The 17,386-nt window shown below is 49.1% G+C and overlaps 1 long non-coding RNA gene across 1 annotated transcript; it reads right to left on the bottom strand.

Moving 5' to 3' along the window:
• Window positions 1-1,378: 1,378 nt before the first annotated feature.
• Window positions 1,379-10,098, bottom strand: LOC144954883 (uncharacterized). The gene is made up of 4 exons (XR_013641415.1): window positions 9,973-10,098; window positions 8,274-8,354; window positions 6,950-6,989; window positions 1,379-1,670 (listed from the first exon to the last, which is right to left on the bottom strand). It is a non-coding gene; the product is annotated as an uncharacterized LOC144954883 (long non-coding RNA).
• Between the last annotated feature and the right edge of the window lie 7,288 nt (window positions 10,099-17,386).

Here is a 17,386-nt window from a genome sequence, read left to right as displayed (position 1 = left end):
TCCTTGTACAAGGACTGTTTTCTTTGAATTTCTCTTTACAAGTGTCCTTGTACAAGGACTGTTTTCTTTGAATGTCTCTTTACAAGTGTCCTTGTACAAGGACTGTTTTCTTTGAATTTCTCTTTACAAGTGTCCTTGTACAAGGACTGTTTTCTTTGAATGTCTCTTTACTTGATACAGCAATTGTGCTGTGACGGTTCCACCTGAAGACGGAAGCTTGTGTTGCCTCCGAAACGTCGTGATTTTTACTTTATTTTTAAAATCCTTTATATTAAGTTCGCTTGCTTGCTTAGGACCGTGCAAATCTTTCGGTCGTTTTTTTAACCCACTTCCCCTGATCCAATCGAGCTGACATTTTGCACACAGACTCGTTGTGTGTGACAATCGATGTTCGTGACATTTTTTCCCCCAAAATTTTACACTTTTTAGGACAAAAATATTATATGTAATCACCAATTGCTTAATGCTGCCATGCAATCATCTGACCCATAGGTGGCAGCCATCTCAAGCCAGAGGACGAGAGGACTCTAGCCGCCACGCATATAAAGGATTTATAGTGAAAAACTTTCTTTTTACGGGTTATAACTGTTTTATTTTTTACTTTAATTAATTGTAATTTTTTTTTACCTACGCGACTTTACCGAAAAAAACCTAAGAAAAATGTAAACCCTGAAAATGGCGCCGACGGCCCACAATGCATTGCGAGATCACGTGCCCTCTTGAGCCCTGTACTGTACACCACACTCCCGGTGAAAGTGCGCCCTCTAATGGAGGAATGGGGCATTACAGGAGGAAGGTAAAATTTAATTTGATATTTGGACAAATTTGGTGGGGGGGTGAGGGGGTGGTGAGGGTGAGGGGGGGGGTGAGGTGAGGGGTGGTGAGGGTGGTGAGGGTGAGGGGGTGGTGGTGAGGGGGGGGGTGGTGAAGGGGGGGTGAGGGGGTGGTGAGTGTGACAGGGTGAGGGGGGGTGAGTGTGATGGGGGGTGGTGAGGTGGTGGGGTGGTGAGGTGGTGGGGTGGTGAGGTGGTGGGGTGGTGAGGTGGTGAGGCGGTGGGGTGGTGAGGCGGTGGGGTGGTGAGGCGGTGGGGCGGTGAGGCGGTGGGGCGGTGAGGCGGTGAGTGCGAGGCGGTGAGTGCGAGGCGGCGAGTGCGAGGCGGCGAGTGCGAGGCGGCGAGTGCGAGGCGGCGAGTGCGAGGCGGCGAGTGCGAGGGGGCGAGTGCGAGGGGGCGAGTGCGAGGGGGCGAGTGCGAGGGGGCGAGTGCGAGGGGGCGAGTGCGAGGGGGCGAGTGCGAGGGGGCGAGTGCGAGGCGGCGAGTGCGAGGGGGCGAGTGCGAGGCGGCGAGTGCGAGGGGGCGAGTGCGAGGGGGCGAGTGCGAGGGGGCGAGTGCGAGGGGGCGAGTGCGAGGGGGCGAGTGCGAGGGGGCGAGTGCGAGGGGGCGAGTGCGAGGGGGCGAGTGCGAGGGGGCGAGTGCGAGGTGGCGAGTGCGAGGTGGCGAGTGCGAGGGGGTGAGTGTGAGCTGGTGAGTGTGAGGTGGTGAGTGCGAGCTGGTGAGTGCGAGGTGGTGAGTGTGAGGTGGTGAGTGTGAGGTGGTGAGTGTGAGGTGGTGAGTGTGGCTAGCGGCTCTCTCGGCTTCCCTTGAAGAAGAGCGTCCAGCCTTCGTTGAGATCTGAGCAGGGGACACGGGGGGGGGACGGACAACAACTAACTACACAAACACAACAACTACACAACAACAACACAAACACACAACTAACTACACAAACTAAACAACAAACTACACAACAACAACACAAACACAACTACACAACAACAAACCACACTACACAACAACAAACTAAACAACAACAACAAACTACACAAACCACACTACACAACAACAAACTAAACAACAACAAACTACACAACAACAACACAAACACAACTACACAACAACAAACTACACAAACCACACAACAACAACAAACTAAACACAACGCAATCATCAACAAAGCCCCGCCCACCCACCCACGGTGTAGAAGGGAGCGAGATGGAACAGATGGAGATTAGCAACCGAGGTTGGCGAGTTCAATCCAGACCCTGACGACGCTGCTGCTGCTGTAGATTTGGAGTCTGCGTCTCTCATCATCATCATGGTCATCATGGTGGTCTAAGAGATGTTGACTACCTCGCCTGGTCTACAGGAGGTCGTGGGTTCAATCCAGACCCTGACGACGCTGCTGCTGCTGTAGATTTGGAGTCTGCGTCTCTCTCATCATCATCATCATGGTCATCATGGTGGTCTAAGAGATGTTGACTACCTCGCCTGGTCTACAGGAGGTCGTGGGTTCAATCCAGACCCTGACGACGCTGCTGCTGCTGCTGCTGTAGATTTGGAGTTTTTCACTCCGGGGTCCTCCGGTTTTTCCCCCCTCACGTTTAGAATCAACGTCACCACGAGCTCAGAGTCTGTGTGGTGATGATGATATCAGTCACGTGGTGATGATGATATCAGTCACGTGGTGATGATGATGATGATATCAGTCACGTGGTGATGATGATGATGATATCAGTCACGTGGTGATGACGATGATGATATCAGTCACGTGGTGGTGGTGATGATGATATCAGTCACGTGGTGATGATGATGATATCAGTCACGTGGTGATGATGATGATATCAGTCACGTGGTGATGACGATGATGATATCAGTCACGTGGTGGTGATGATGATGATATCAGTCACGTGGTGGTGATGATGATGATATCAGTCACGTGGTGATGATGATGATGATATCAGTCACGTGGTGATGACGATGATGATATCAGTCACGTGGTGGTGATGATGATGATATCAGTCACGTGGTGATGATGATGATGATATCAGTCACGTGGTGATGATGATGATGATATCAGTCACGTGGTGATGACGATGATGATATCAGTCACGTGGTGGTGGTGATGATGATATCAGTCACGTGGTGATGATGATGATATCAGTCACGTGGTGATGATGATGATATCAGTCACGTGGTGATGACGATGATGATATCAGTCACGTGGTGGTGATGATGATGATATCAGTCACGTGGTGGTGATGATGATGATATCAGTCACGTGGTGATGATGATGATGATATCAGTCACGTGGTGATGACGATGATGATGATATCAGTCACGTGGTGGTGGTGATGATGATGATATCAGTCACGTGGTGATGATGATATCAGTCACGTGGTGATGATATCAGTCACGTGGTGATGATGATGATATCAGTCACGTGGTGATGATGATATCAGTCACGTGGTGATGATGATGATATCAGTCACGTGGTGGTGATGATGATATCAGTCACGTGGTGATGATGATATCAGTCACGTGGTGATGATGATGATATCAGTCACGTGGTGATGATGATGATATCAGTCACGTGGTGGTGGTGATGATGATGATATCAGTCACGTGATGATGATGATGATATCAGTCACGTGGTGATGATGATGATATCAGCCACGTGGTGATGATGATGATATCAGTCACGTGATGGTGATGATAAGATGATGATATCAGTCACGTGATGATGATGATGATATCAGCCACGTGGTGATGATGATGATATCAGCCACGTGGTGATGATGATGATATCAGTCACGTGGTGATGATGATGATATCAGTCACGTGGTGATGATGATGATATCAGACACGTGACTGAGCTGCTGTCATCAGTGATGTCCCAACTCGCTTCTGATACAATATCTACACAGCAGCTCAGTGGGTCTTACACCTGGTGACACAAACTTAGTTTAGTTGTAGTGTGGGGCTCTGTGGGTGTCTGTGGGTCTCTGTGGGTCTCTATTGGTGTCTATGGGTCTCTGTGGGTCTCTGTGGGTCTCTGTGGGTCTCTGTGGGTCTCTGTGGGTCTCTGTGGGTCTCTGTGGGTCTCTGTGGGTCTCTGTGGGTCTCTGTGGGTCTCTGTGGGTCTCTGTGGGTCTCTGTGGGTCTCTGTGGGTCTCTGTGGGTCTCTGTGGGTCTCTGTGGGTCTCTATTAGTGTGGGTCTCTGTGGGTCTCTGTGGGTCTCTGTGGGTCTCTGTGGGTCTCTGTGGGTCTCTGTGGGTCTCTGTGGGTCTCTGTGGGTCTCTGTGGGTCTATGTGGGTCTATGTGGGTCTCTATGAGTCTCTATGAGTGTGGGTCTCTGTGGGTCTATGTGGGTGTCTATGGGTCTCTTTGGGTCTGTGTGGGTCTGTATGGATCTCTATGAGTGTGGGTCTCTGAGTGTGGGTCTGTATGGATCTCTATGAGGGTGGGTCTCTGTGGGTCTCTGTGAGTGTGGGTCTCTATGGGTCTCTGTGGGTCTCTGAGTGTGGGTCTGTAAGGATCTCTATGAGTGTGGGTCTCTGTGTGTGGGTCTGTAAGGATCTCTATGAGTGTGGGTCTCTGTGTGTGGGTCTGTATGGGTCTCTATGAGTGTGGGTCTCTGTGTGTGGGTCTGTATGGGTCTCTGAGTGTGGGTCTCTGTGTGTGGGTCTGTAAGGATCTCTATGAGTGTGGGTCTCTGTGTGTGGGTCTGTATGGATCTCTATGAGTGTGGGTCTCTGTGGGTCTCTATGAGTGTGGGTCTCTGTGGGTCTCTGTGTGTGGGTCTGTAAGGATCTCTATGAGTATGGGTCTCTGTGTGTGGGTCTGTAAGGGTCTCTATGAGTGTGGGTCTCTGTGGGTCTCTATGAGTGTGGGTCTCTGTGTGTGGGTCTGTATGGATCTCTATGAGTGTGGGTCTCTGTGGGTCTCTATGAGTGTGGGTCTCTGTGGGTCTCTGTGTGTGGGTCTGTAAGGATCTCTATGAGTGTGGGTCTCTGTGTGTGGGTCTGTAAGGGTCTCTATGAGTGTGGGTCTCTGTGTGTGGGTCTGTAAGGATCTCTATGAGTGTGGGTCTCTGTGTGTGGGTCTGTAAGGATCTCTATGAGGGTGGGTCTCTGTGGGTCTCTGTGAGTGTGGGTCTCTATGGGTCTCTGTGGGTCTCTGAGTGTGGGTCTGTAAGGATCTCTATGAGTGTGGGTCTCTGTGTGTGGGTCTGTAAGGATCTCTATGAGTGTGGGTCTCTGTGTGTGGGTCTGTATGGGTCTCTATGAGTGTGGGTCTCTGTGTGTGGGTCTGTATGGGTCTCTATGAGTGTGGGTCTCTGTGTGTGGGTCTGTAAGGATCTCTATGAGTGTGGGTCTCTGTGTGTGGGTCTGTATGGATCTCTATGAGTGTGGGTCTCTGTGGGTCTCTATGAGTGTGGGTCTCTGTGGGTCTCTGTGTGTGGGTCTGTAAGGGTCTCTATGAGTGTGGGTCTCTGTGGGTCTCTATGAGTGTGGGTCTCTGTGTGTGGGTCTGTATGGATCTCTATGAGTGTGGGTCTCTGTGGGTCTCTATGAGTGTGGGTCTCTGTGGGTCTCTGTGTGTGGGTCTGTAAGGATCTCTATGAGTGTGGGTCTCTGTGTGTGGGTCTGTATGGATCTCTATGAGTGTGGGTCTCTGTGGGTCTCTATGAGTGTGGGTCTCTGTGGGTCTCTGTGTGTGGGTCTGTAAGGGTCTCTATGAGTGTGGGTCTCTGTGGGTCTCTATGAGTGTGGGTCTCTGTGTGTGGGTCTGTATGGATCTCTATGAGTGTGGGTCTCTGTGGGTCTCTATGAGTGTGGGTCTCTGTGGGTCTCTGTGTGTGGGTCTGTAAGGATCTCTATGAGTGTGGGTCTCTGTGTGTGGGTCTGTAAGGGTCTCTATGAGTGTGGGTCTCTGTGTGTGGGTCTGTAAGGATCTCTATGAGTGTGGGTCTCTGTGTGTGGGTCTGTGTGGATCTCTATGAGTGTGGGTCTCTGTGTGTGGGTCTGTAAGGATCTCTATGAGTGTGGGTCTCTGAGTGTGGGTCTCTGTGTGTGGGTCTGTAAGGATCTCTATGAGTGTGGGTCTCTGTGTGTGGGTCTGTGTGGATCTCTATGAGTGTGGGTCTCTGTGTGTGGGTCTGTAAGGATCTCTATGAGTGTGGGTCTCTGTGTGTGGGTCTGTGTGGATCTCTATGAGTGTGGGTCTCTGTGTGTGGGTCTGTAAGGATCTCTATGAGTGTGGGTCTCTGAGTGTGGGTCTCTGTGTGTGGGTCTGTAAGGATCTCTATGAGTGTGGGTCTCTGTGTGTGGGTCTGTGTGGATCTCTATGAGTGTGGGTCTCTGAGTGTGGGTCTGTAAGGATCTCTATGAGTGTGGGTCTCTGAGTGTGGGTCTCTGTGTGTGGGTCTGTAAGGATCTCTATGAGTGTGGGTCTCTGTGTGTGGGTCTGTGTGGATCTCTATGAGTGTGGGTCTCTGTGTGTGGGTCTGTATGGATCTCTATGAGTGTGGGTCTCTGTGTGTGGGTCTGTGTGGGTCTCTGTGAGTGTGGGTCTCTGAGTGTGGGTCTGTATGGATCTCTATGAGTGTGGGTCTCTGTGTGTGGGTCTGTGTGGGTCTCTGTGAGTGTGGGTCTCTGAGTGTGGGTCTGTATGAATCTCTATGAGTGTGGGTCTCTGTGTGTGGGTCTGTGTGGGTCTCTGTGAGTGTGGGTCTCTGAGTGTGGGTCTGTATGGATCTCTATGAGTGTGGGTCTCTGAGTGTGGGTCTGTATGGATCTCTATGAGGGTGGGTCTCTGTGGGTCTCTGTGAGTGTGGGTCTCTATGGGTCTCTGTGGGTCTCTGTGTGTGGGTCTGTATGGATCTCTATGAGGGTGGGTCTCTGTGGGTCTCTGTGAGTGTGGGTCTCTATGGGTCTCTGTGGGTCTCTGTGTGTGGGTCTGTATGGATCTCTATGAGTGTGGGTCTCTGTGGGTCTATGTGAGTCTCTATGAATGCGTCTCTGAGTCTTTATGGGTCTCTGACTATGGGTCTCAGCGGGGTCTGACACCTGGTGACGTCGACCGAGTTTAGTGTTGGTAGTTTTTTGACCGCCGCCGCGTGGAACTCACGTGCAAGTCGCGCGTGACTCTGCCTCACCGCCTCAAGGTCCTGCAGAGCGCACAAAGACAAAGGTCCCCCGTGTAGCCTGTTAACAGGCTGTAGGGGCAAGTGCTGTGGTAGTGGTAGCAGCGGCGCCTATGAAAGCTACCGGCACTGTGGCACACACACAGAGGGGGTGGGTGGCCAGCACCACCACGCCCCTGACCCACTCACACACTCACCCACCCACTCACTCACTCACTCACACTCTCACTCACACTCTCACCCACTCACTCACCCACTCACTCACTCACACTCTCACACACACTCACCCACCCACCCACCAACACACTCACTCACCCACACACTGACACACTCACCAACACACTCAATCACTCACACACCCACACACTGACACACTCACTCACCCACTCACTCACCAACACACTGACACACTCACCCACTCAGACACCCTCACCCACTCACCAACACCCATACACTCACCCAGACGCTCACCCACTCACCAACACACTCACCAACACACTCACCAACACACTCACCAACACGCTCACCCGCACGCTCACCCACACACTCACCCACTCACTCACCCACTCATCAACACACTCACCCACTCCCCTATCCGCCCACTCACTCACACTCTCACCCACTCACTCACTCCCCCACTCACCCACTCACTCACTCACCAACACACTGACACACTCACCAACACACTCAATCACTCACACACCCACTCACTCACACACTCACTCACCAACACACTGACACTCACCCACTCACTGACACACTCACTCACACACTGACACCCTCACCCACTCACTGACACACTCACTCACACACTGACACCCTCACCCACTCACCAACACACCCACACCCATACACTCACCCATACACTCACCCACTCATCAACACACTCACCCACTCCCCTATCCACCCACTCGCTCACACTCTCACCCACCCGCACGCTCACCCACTCACTCACCCGCACGCTCACCCACTCACTCACACTTTCACCCACTCACTCACCAACACACTCACCCACTCACCAACACATACACTCCCTCACCCACTGACCAACACAAAGACCCCCCGTGTAGCCTCTAACAGACTGCAGGGGCAAGTGCTGTTAGCGAGTAGCACCTATGAAGGCCGGCACGGCACACGAGTGGGTGGGTTGCCCAGCTATGTTCACTACACACCGCTACACCAGGTACTCATTTGAGGCCGAGTCGACCTAGGGGCGGCCCAGGACGGGCTCAGACAATCGTCACTGGCGGTGTTGGCCGCGAGCGGGAATCGAACCCGGGTTTCCGGGTGTCGCGACTTGCGGACTACCTTGTTGATGGAGGCCACCATGCGATGCAGGGAGCTGATGGAACGATTGAGGCCTCTCAGAGCCTCCAACTCGGCTGCCACCTGCGACCCACCGACACAGAGCACACGGTGGGGTTGCTGGATCACGTCAAGATGCCTTGGTCGGTGAACTTAGCCGATCGATCGACCCAGCCAGGAACCAACTCAGCCAGCCACTCACTCACTCAGCCAGCCACTCACCCACTCAGCCAGCCACTCACTCACCCAGCCAGCCACTCACTCACTCAGCCAGCCACTCACTCAGCCAGCCACTCACTCACTCAGCCACCCACTCACTCAGCCAGCCACTCACTCACTCACTCAGCCAGCCACTCACTCAGCCACCCACTCACTCAGCCACCCACTCACTCAGCCAGCCACTCACTCAGCCAGCCACTCACTCACTCACTCAGCCAGCCACTCACTCAGCCAGCCACTCACTCACTCAGCCAGCCACTCACTCATTCATCCAGCCACTCAGCCAGCCACCCACTCACTCAGCCAGCCACTCATTCACTTAGCCAGCCACTCACTCACTCACTCAGCCAGCCACTCACTCACCCACACACTCACTCACTCAGCCACTCACTCACTCACCCAGCCACTCACTCACCCAGCCACTCACTCACCCAGCCACTCACTCAGCCAGCCACTCACTCACTCACTCAGCCAGCCACTCACTCAGCCAGCCACTCACTCACTCAGCCAGCCACTCACTCACTCAGCCAGCCACTCACTCACTCAGCCAGCCACTCACTCACTCACTCAGCCAGCCACTCACTCAGCCAGCCACTCACTCACTCAGCCAGCCACTCACTCACCTCAGCCAGCCACTCACTCACTCATCCAGCCACTCACTCACTCATCCAGCCACTCACTCAGCCAGCCACCCACTCACTCACTCAGCCAGCCACTCACTCAGCCAGCCACTCACTCACCCACACACTCACTCAACCACTCACTCACCCACCCAGCCACTCACTCACTCACCCAGCCACTCACTCACTCACCCAGCCACTCACTCACTCACCCAGCCACTCACTCACCCAGCCACTCACTCACCCAGCCACTCACTCACTCACCCAGCCACTCACTCACCCAGCCACTCACTCAGCCAGCCACTCACCCACCCAGCCACTCACCCAGCCACTCACTCACCCAGCCAGCCACTCACCCAGCCACTCACTCACCCACCCAGGAACCCACTCACTCACCCACCCAGCCACTCACTGACCCACCCAGCCACTCACCCAGCCACTCACCCAGCCACTCACCCACCCAGCCACTCACTCACCCACCCAGCCACTCACTCACCCAGCCACTCACCCACTCACCCAGCCACTCACCCAGCCAGCCACTCACTCACTCAGCCACTCACCCAGCCAGCCACTCACTCACCCAGCCACTCACCCACCCAGCCACTCACCCACCCAGCCACTCACCACCCACTCACTCACCCAGCCACTCACTCACCCAGCCACTCACTCACCCACCTCACTCACCCACACACCCACCCGCTCATTCATTCGGCGCCACCACACCTCCGAACCCCCTCCACACCACCCCGCAGAGCCGCTCAGGAAAACCGCAAAAAGCCTGCGGCCTACCACCAAACCCCACCCACAGCTCCCCCCCCCCTCGCCCCGCTCATTTGTGAAGCCGCAGCCAAATCTGTCCTCGCCTCTGCCGCCGAGCTCGGCTCGCCGCTCTGCTGCTCCGGCGACGAGGAGGAAGAGAATAACTCCGAGTCTCGATCGCCGCCCGCCTCCGATCCGCTAAGGGACGCCGCCATATTCCTAACGCGACAGCCGCTTCGCTTTTAATTATTTATTTTACTCAACTCATTTGCATATTTTTCCCGCGCTTTTTGCGGTGACGTCATCGCCCCCAACTCGGTTTTGCGACGACGCAAAGAGGCGCGTGCGGTTTGTTTTGGAGGCGAAGGGGGGGGGGAGGAGTCAGGCGTGTGACGTCACGTCGCGCTGCGTTTGGGGCGACATGACGTCACCGGTTGTGTGTAACGTTATATTTTACTCATTGGGGCCGTCCATAAATGACGTCACGTCATTTATGACAGCGTACATTACGTCATCAACCAGGCGATGCGTTAATTGTGTGTTGACCGACCCTCTGTGTTGTATTACATTACATTTCGATGTTTTACTGGGTTATTTAATGTTAATGTGTCCTTCTCCTGATGTTCAGGCTTGCTTGCCGTGCCATCGCATTCGCAGCACCACGTCTATTGACCACTCATTGATATGCAAATTTTTTGAGTGGTCTATTGACCACTCATTGATGTGCAAATTTTTTGAGTGGTCTATTGACCACTCATTGATATGCAAATTTTTTGAGTGGTCTATTGACCACTCATTGATATGCAAATTTTTTGAGTGGTCTCTTGACCACTCATTGATATGCAAATTTTTTGAGTGGTCTATTGACCACTCATTGATATGCTCATTTTGTCTCAATCAATGAGTGGTCTGTTGTCCACTCATTGATATGCTAATTTTGTCTCAATCAATGGTCTGTTGACCACTCATTGATATGCAAATTTTTTGTCAATCAATGAGTGGTCTGTTGACCACTCATTGATATGCTAATTTTGTCTCAATCAATGAGTGGTCTGTTGACCACTCATTGATATGCAAATTTTTTGAGTGGTCTATTGACCACTCATTGATATGCAAATTTTTTGAGTGGTCTGTTGACCACTCATTGATATGCTAATTTTTTGAGTGGTCTCTTGACCACTCATTGATATGCAAATTTTTTGAGTGGTCTATTGACCACTCATTGATATGCAATTTTTTGAGTGGTCTATTGACCACTCATTGATATGCTAATTTTTTGAGTGGTCTGTTGACCACTCATTGATATGCAAATTTTTTGAGTGGTTGTTGACCACTCATTGATATGCAAATTTTTGAGTGGTCTGTTGACCACTCATTGATATGCAAATTTTTGAGTGGTCTGTTGACCACTCATTGATATGCAAATTTTTTGAGTGGTCTATTGACCACTCATCGATATGCAAATTTTTTGAGTGGTCTGTTGACCACTCATTGATATGCAAATTTTTTGAGTGGTCTATTGACCACTCATCGATATGCAAATTTTTTGAGTGGTCTATTGACCACTCATTGATATGCAAATTTTTTGAGTGGTCTATTGACCACTCATTGATATGCTAATTTTTTGAGTGGTCTGTTGACCACTCATTGATATGCTAATTTTTTGAGTGGTCTATTGACCACTCATCGATATGCAAATTTTTTGAGTGGTCTGTTGACCACTCATTGATATGCTAATTTTTGAGTGGTCTATTGACCACTCATTGATATGCAAATTTTTTGAGTGGTCTATTGACCACTCATTGATATGCTAATTTTTGAGTGGTCTATTGACCACTCATTGATATGCAAATTTTTTGAGTGGTCTATTGGCCACTCATTGATATGCAAATTTTTTGAGTGGTCTATTGGCCACTCATTGATATGCTAATTTTTTGAGTGGTCTATTGGCCACTCATTGATATGCTAATTTTTGAGTGGTCTATTGACCACTCATTGATATGCAAATTTTTGAGTGGTCTGTTGACCACTCATTGATATGCAAATTTTTTGAGTGGTTGTTGACCACTCATTGATATGCAAATTTTTGAGTGGTCTGTTGACCACTCATTGATATGCTAATTTTTTGAGTGGTCTGTTGACCACTCATTGATATGCTAATTTTTTGAGTGGTCTATTGACCACTCATTGATATGCAAATTTTTTGAGTGGTCTGTTGACCACTCATTGATATGCAAATTTTTGAGTGGTCTGTTGACCACTCATTGATATGCAAATTTTTGAGTGGTCTATTGACCACTCATTGATATGCAAATTTTTGAGTGGTCTATTGACCACTCATTGATATGCTAATTTTTTGAGTGGTCTGTTGACCACTCATTGATATGCAAATTTTTGAGTGGTCTGTTGACCACTCATTGATATGCAAATTTTTGAGTGGTCTGTTGACCACTCATTGATATGCAAATTTTTGAGTGGTCTGTTGACCACTCATTGATATGCAAATTTTTGAGTGGTCTGTTGACCACTCATTGATATGCAAATTTTTGAGTGGTCTGTTGACCACTCATTGATATGCAAATTTTTGAGTGGTCTATTGACCACTCATTGATATGCTAATTTTTTGAGTGGTCTGTTGACCACTCATTGATATGCTAATTTTTTGAGTGGTCTGTTGACCACTCATTGATATGCAAATTTTTGAGTGGTCTGTTGACCACTCATTGATATGCTAATTTTTTGAGTGGTCTGTTGACCACTCATTGATATGCTAATTTTTTGAGTGGTCTATTGACCACTCATTGATATGCAAATTTTTTTAGTGGTCTGTTGACCACTCATTGATATGCTAATTTTTTGAGTGGTCTCTTGACCACTCATTGATATGCAAATTTTTTGAGTGGTCTATTGACCACTCATTGATATGCTAATTTTTTGAGTGGTCTCTTGACCACTCATTGATATGCAAATTTTTTGAGTGGTCTATTGAGCACTCATTGATATGCTAATTTTTTGAGTGGTCTCTTGACCACTCATTGATATGCTAATTTTTTGAGTGGTCTATTGACCACTCATTGATATGCTAATTTTTTGAGTGGTCTATTGACCACTCATTGATATGCTAATTTTTTGAGTGGTCTATTGTCCACTCATCGATATGCTCATTTTGTGTCAATCAATGAGTGGTCTGTTGACCACTCATTGATATGCTCATTTTGTGTCAATCAATGAGTGGTCTATTGACCACTCATTGATATGCTCATTTTGTGTCAATCAATGAGTGGTCTATTGACCACTCATTGATATGCTCATTTTGTGTCAATCAATGAGTGGTCTGTTGACCACTCATTGATATGCTCATTTTGTGTCAATCAATGAGTGGTCTATTGACCACTCATCGATATGCTCATTTTGAGTCAATCAATGAGTGGTCTATTGTCCACTCATTGATATACTAATTTTGTGTCAATCAATGAGTGGTCTATTGTCCACTCATTGATATGCTCATTTTGTGTCAATCAATGAGTGGTCTATTGACCACTCATCGATATGCTCATTTTGTGTCAATCAATGAGTGGTCTATTGACCACTCATCGATATGCTCATTTTGTGTCAATCAATGAGTGGTCTGTTGTCCACTCATCGATATGCTCATTTTGACTCAATCGATGAGTGGTCTGTTGACCACTCATCGATATGCTCATTTTGACTCAATCAATGAGTGGTCTGTTGACCACTCATCGATATGCTCATTTTGACTCAATCAATGAGTGGTCTGTTGACCACTCATCGATATGCTCATTTTGACTCAATCAATGAGTGGTCTGTTGTCCACTCATCGATATGCAAATTTTTTGTCAATCAATGAGTGGTCTGTTGTCCACTCATCGATATGCTCATTTTGTCTCAATCGATGAGTGGTCTATTGACCACTCATCGATATGCTCATTTTGTCTCAATCGATGAGTGGTCTATTGACCACTCATCGATATGCTCATTTTGTCTCAATCAATGAGTGGTCTGTTGACCACTCATCGATATGCTCATTTTGACTCAATCAATGAGTGGTCTGTTGTCCACTCATCGATATGCTCATTTTGTCTCAATCAATGAGTGGTCTGTTGTCCACTCATCGATATGCTCATTTTGTCTCAATCAATGAGTGGTCTATTGACCACTCATCGATATGCTCATTTTGTGTCAATCAATGAGTGGTCTGTTGACCACTCATCGATATGCTCATTTTGTCTCAATCAATGAGTGGTCTATTGACCACTCATCGATATGCTCATTTTGTCTCAATCGATGAGTGGTCTATTGACCACTCATCGATATGCTCATTTTGTGTCAATCAATGAGTGGTCTGTTGACCACTCATCGATATGCTCATTTTGACTCAATCAATGAGTGGTCTGTTGTCCACTCATCGATATGCTCATTTTGTCTCAATCAATGAGTGGTCTGTTGTCCACTCATCGATATGCTCATTTTGACTCAATCAATGAGTGGTCTGTTGTCCACTCATCGATATGCTCATTTTGTCTCAATCGATGAGTGGTCTGTTGTCCACTCATCGATATGCTCATTTTGTCTCAATCGATGAGTGGTCTGTTGTCCACTCATCGATATGCTCATTTTGACTCAATCGATGAGTGGTCTGTTGTCCACTCATCGATATGCTCATTTTGACTCAATCAATGAGTGGTCTGTTGTCCACTCATCGATATGCTCATTTTGACTCAATCAATGAGTGGTCTGTTGTCCACTCATCGATATGCTCATTTTGACTCAATCGATGAGTGGTCTGTTGTCCACTCATCGATATGCTCATTTTGACTCAATCGATGAGTGGTCTGTTGTCCACTCATCGATATGCTCATTTTGACTCAATCGATGAGTGGTCTATTGACCACTCATCGATATGCTCATTTTGACTCAATCGATGAGTGGTCTGTTGTCCACTCATCGATATGCTCATTTTGACTCAATCGATGAGTGGTCTGTTGTCCACTCATCGATATGCTCATTTTGACTCAATCGATGAGTGGTCTATTGACCACTCATCGATATGCTCATTTTGTCTCAATCGATGAGTGGTCTGTTGTCCACTCATCGATATGCTCATTTTGTGTCAATCGATGAGTGGTCTGTTGACCACTCATCGATATGCTCATTTTGACTCAATCAATGAGTGGTCTGTTGTCCACTCATCGATATGCAAATTTTTTGTCAATCAATGAGTGGTCTGTTGTCCACTCATCGATATGCTCATTTTGACTCAATCGATGAGTGGTCTATTGACCACTCATCGATATGCTCATTTTGACTCAATCGATGAGTGGTCTATTGTCCACTCATCGATATGCTCATTTTGTGTCAATCAATGAGTGGTCTATTGACCACTCATCGATATGCTCATTTTGTCTCAATCAATGAGTGGTCTATTGACCACTCATCGATATGCTCATTTTGTCTCAATCAATGAGTGGTCTATTGACCACTCATCGATATGCTCATTTTGACTCAATCAATGAGTGGTCTGTTGTCCACTCATCGATATGCTCATTTTGACTCAATCAATGAGTGGTCTGTTGTCCACTCATTGATATGCAAATTTGTTGTCAATCAATGAGTGGTCTGTTGACCACTCATCGATATGCAAATTTTTTGTCAATCAATGAGTGGTCTGTTGACCACTCATTGATATGCTCATTTTGTCAATATTATTGTACTGCAAGCAACCTCCTGGTTACACCAGCCCAAAGGGGATTATTGTGTCCGTCCGTCGTGCTGGGTCTGCCCCGTGACCTCCTCCTGCCAGCGGGCGTTCGACACTTCACGTGGTAGCCTCAAGGTGCACATGGCCTGGCACAAGCGTCGTGGTGACGTCACCGCCACTTAGTGGCGAATGGCGGTTGTTGTTGTTGTTATCTGTGTATGTGTGTGTATCTGTGTGTGTATCTGTGTGTATCTGTGTGTGTCTGTGTGTATGTGTGTGTATCTGTGTGTGTATCTGTGTGTGTGTGTATCTGTATCTATGTGTCTCTGTGTATGTGTCTGTGTGTGTGTATCTGTGTGTGTATCTGTGTATCTGTGTATGTGTGTGTATCTGTAGTGGTGGTATTGACGTGCGCCGACTGTGACAGTGATGGATCACGGGGCGGCGCGGGGTGCGGGGTTGGGCACGCGTTGTGGGCGTGGTGTGGACGCGCGCGCCGGGAGTGACAGATGACGGGGCGGCGCGGCGTGAGTGGTGAGGCACGATGAGATGTGGGAAAACAGGATCGTAGCCAGCGCCCGGCGATTGGTCGAATAAGTGGGTGCTCGCAGCGACGTCCGCAGGTGGGGTATAAAGGGGGACGCGCGAGAGCACTCGGGGAGGGTTACCCAGTTGAAGACCCGAAGACGGAGCTGAAGACCTAGTGAAGCCGAGTAGCTCAGTGGCGTTAGTCGCCGAGTAGCTAAGTGGATGTTGGTCATCCGAGTAGCTCAGTGGCGTTAGTCGCCGAGTAGCTAAGTGGATGTTGGTCATCCGAGTAGCTCAGTGGCGTTAGTCGCCAAGTAGCTAAGTGGGTGTTTGTCACCCGAGTACTAAGTGGATGTTGGTCATCCGAGTAGCTCAGTGGCGTTAGTCGCCAAGTAGCTAAGAGGATGTTGGTCATCCGAGTAGCTCAGTGGGCGTTAGTCGCCAAGTAGCTAAGTGGGTGTTTGTCACCCGAGATACAAAGTAGGTGTTAGTCACCTGTAACCAAGTTTGATAAAATAAAGAGTGTGTTACCCGTGAAGTCGTCTCCCGTGGAGTTACTACATTACATATCTATGTGTGTCTGTGTGTATCTGTGTGTATCTGTGTGTGTGTATATATGTGGCGGTTGTTGTTGAGTGACTGAGTGGGTGAGTGACTGACTGAGTGACTGAGTGGGTGACTTGAGTGGGTGAGTGACTGAGTGGGTGACTGAGTGGGTGAGTGACTGAGTGGGTGACTGAGTGAGTGACTGAGTGGGTGACTGAGTGGGTGACTGAGTGGGTGAGTGACTGAGTGGGTGACTGAGTGGGTGAGTGACTGAGTGGGTGACTGAGTGAGTGACCGAGTGAGTGACTGAGTGGGTGAGTGACTGAGTGACTGAGTGGGTGAGTGACTGAGTGACTGAGTAGGTGAGTGACTGACTGAGTGACTGAGTAGGTGAGTGACTGACTGAGTGACTGAGTGGGTGACTTGAGTGGGTGACTGAGTGGGTGAGTGACTGAGTGACTGAGTGGGTGAATGACTGAGTGACTGAGTGGGTGAGTGACTGACTGAGTGAGTGACCGAGTGAGTGACTGAGTGGGTGAGTGACTGAGTGACTGAGTGAGTGACTGAGTGGGTGAGTGACTGAGTGACCGAGTGAGTGACTGAGTGGGTGAGTGACTGAGTGACTGAGTGGGTGAGTGACTGAGTGGGTGAGTGACTGAGTGAGTAACTGACTGAGTGACTGAGTGGGTGAGTGACTGAGTGGGTGAGTGACTGAGTGAGTGACT

The sequence above is a fragment of the Lampetra fluviatilis genome, unplaced genomic scaffold, assembly GCF_964198595.1.
Source record: "Lampetra fluviatilis unplaced genomic scaffold, kcLamFluv1.1 SCAFFOLD_237, whole genome shotgun sequence".
In the NCBI taxonomy this organism is placed as follows: Eukaryota; Metazoa; Chordata; class Hyperoartia; order Petromyzontiformes; family Petromyzontidae; genus Lampetra; species Lampetra fluviatilis.
Note: the sequence above shows the minus strand (reverse complement) of the source record. Positions and strands in the feature narration are given on the sequence as shown.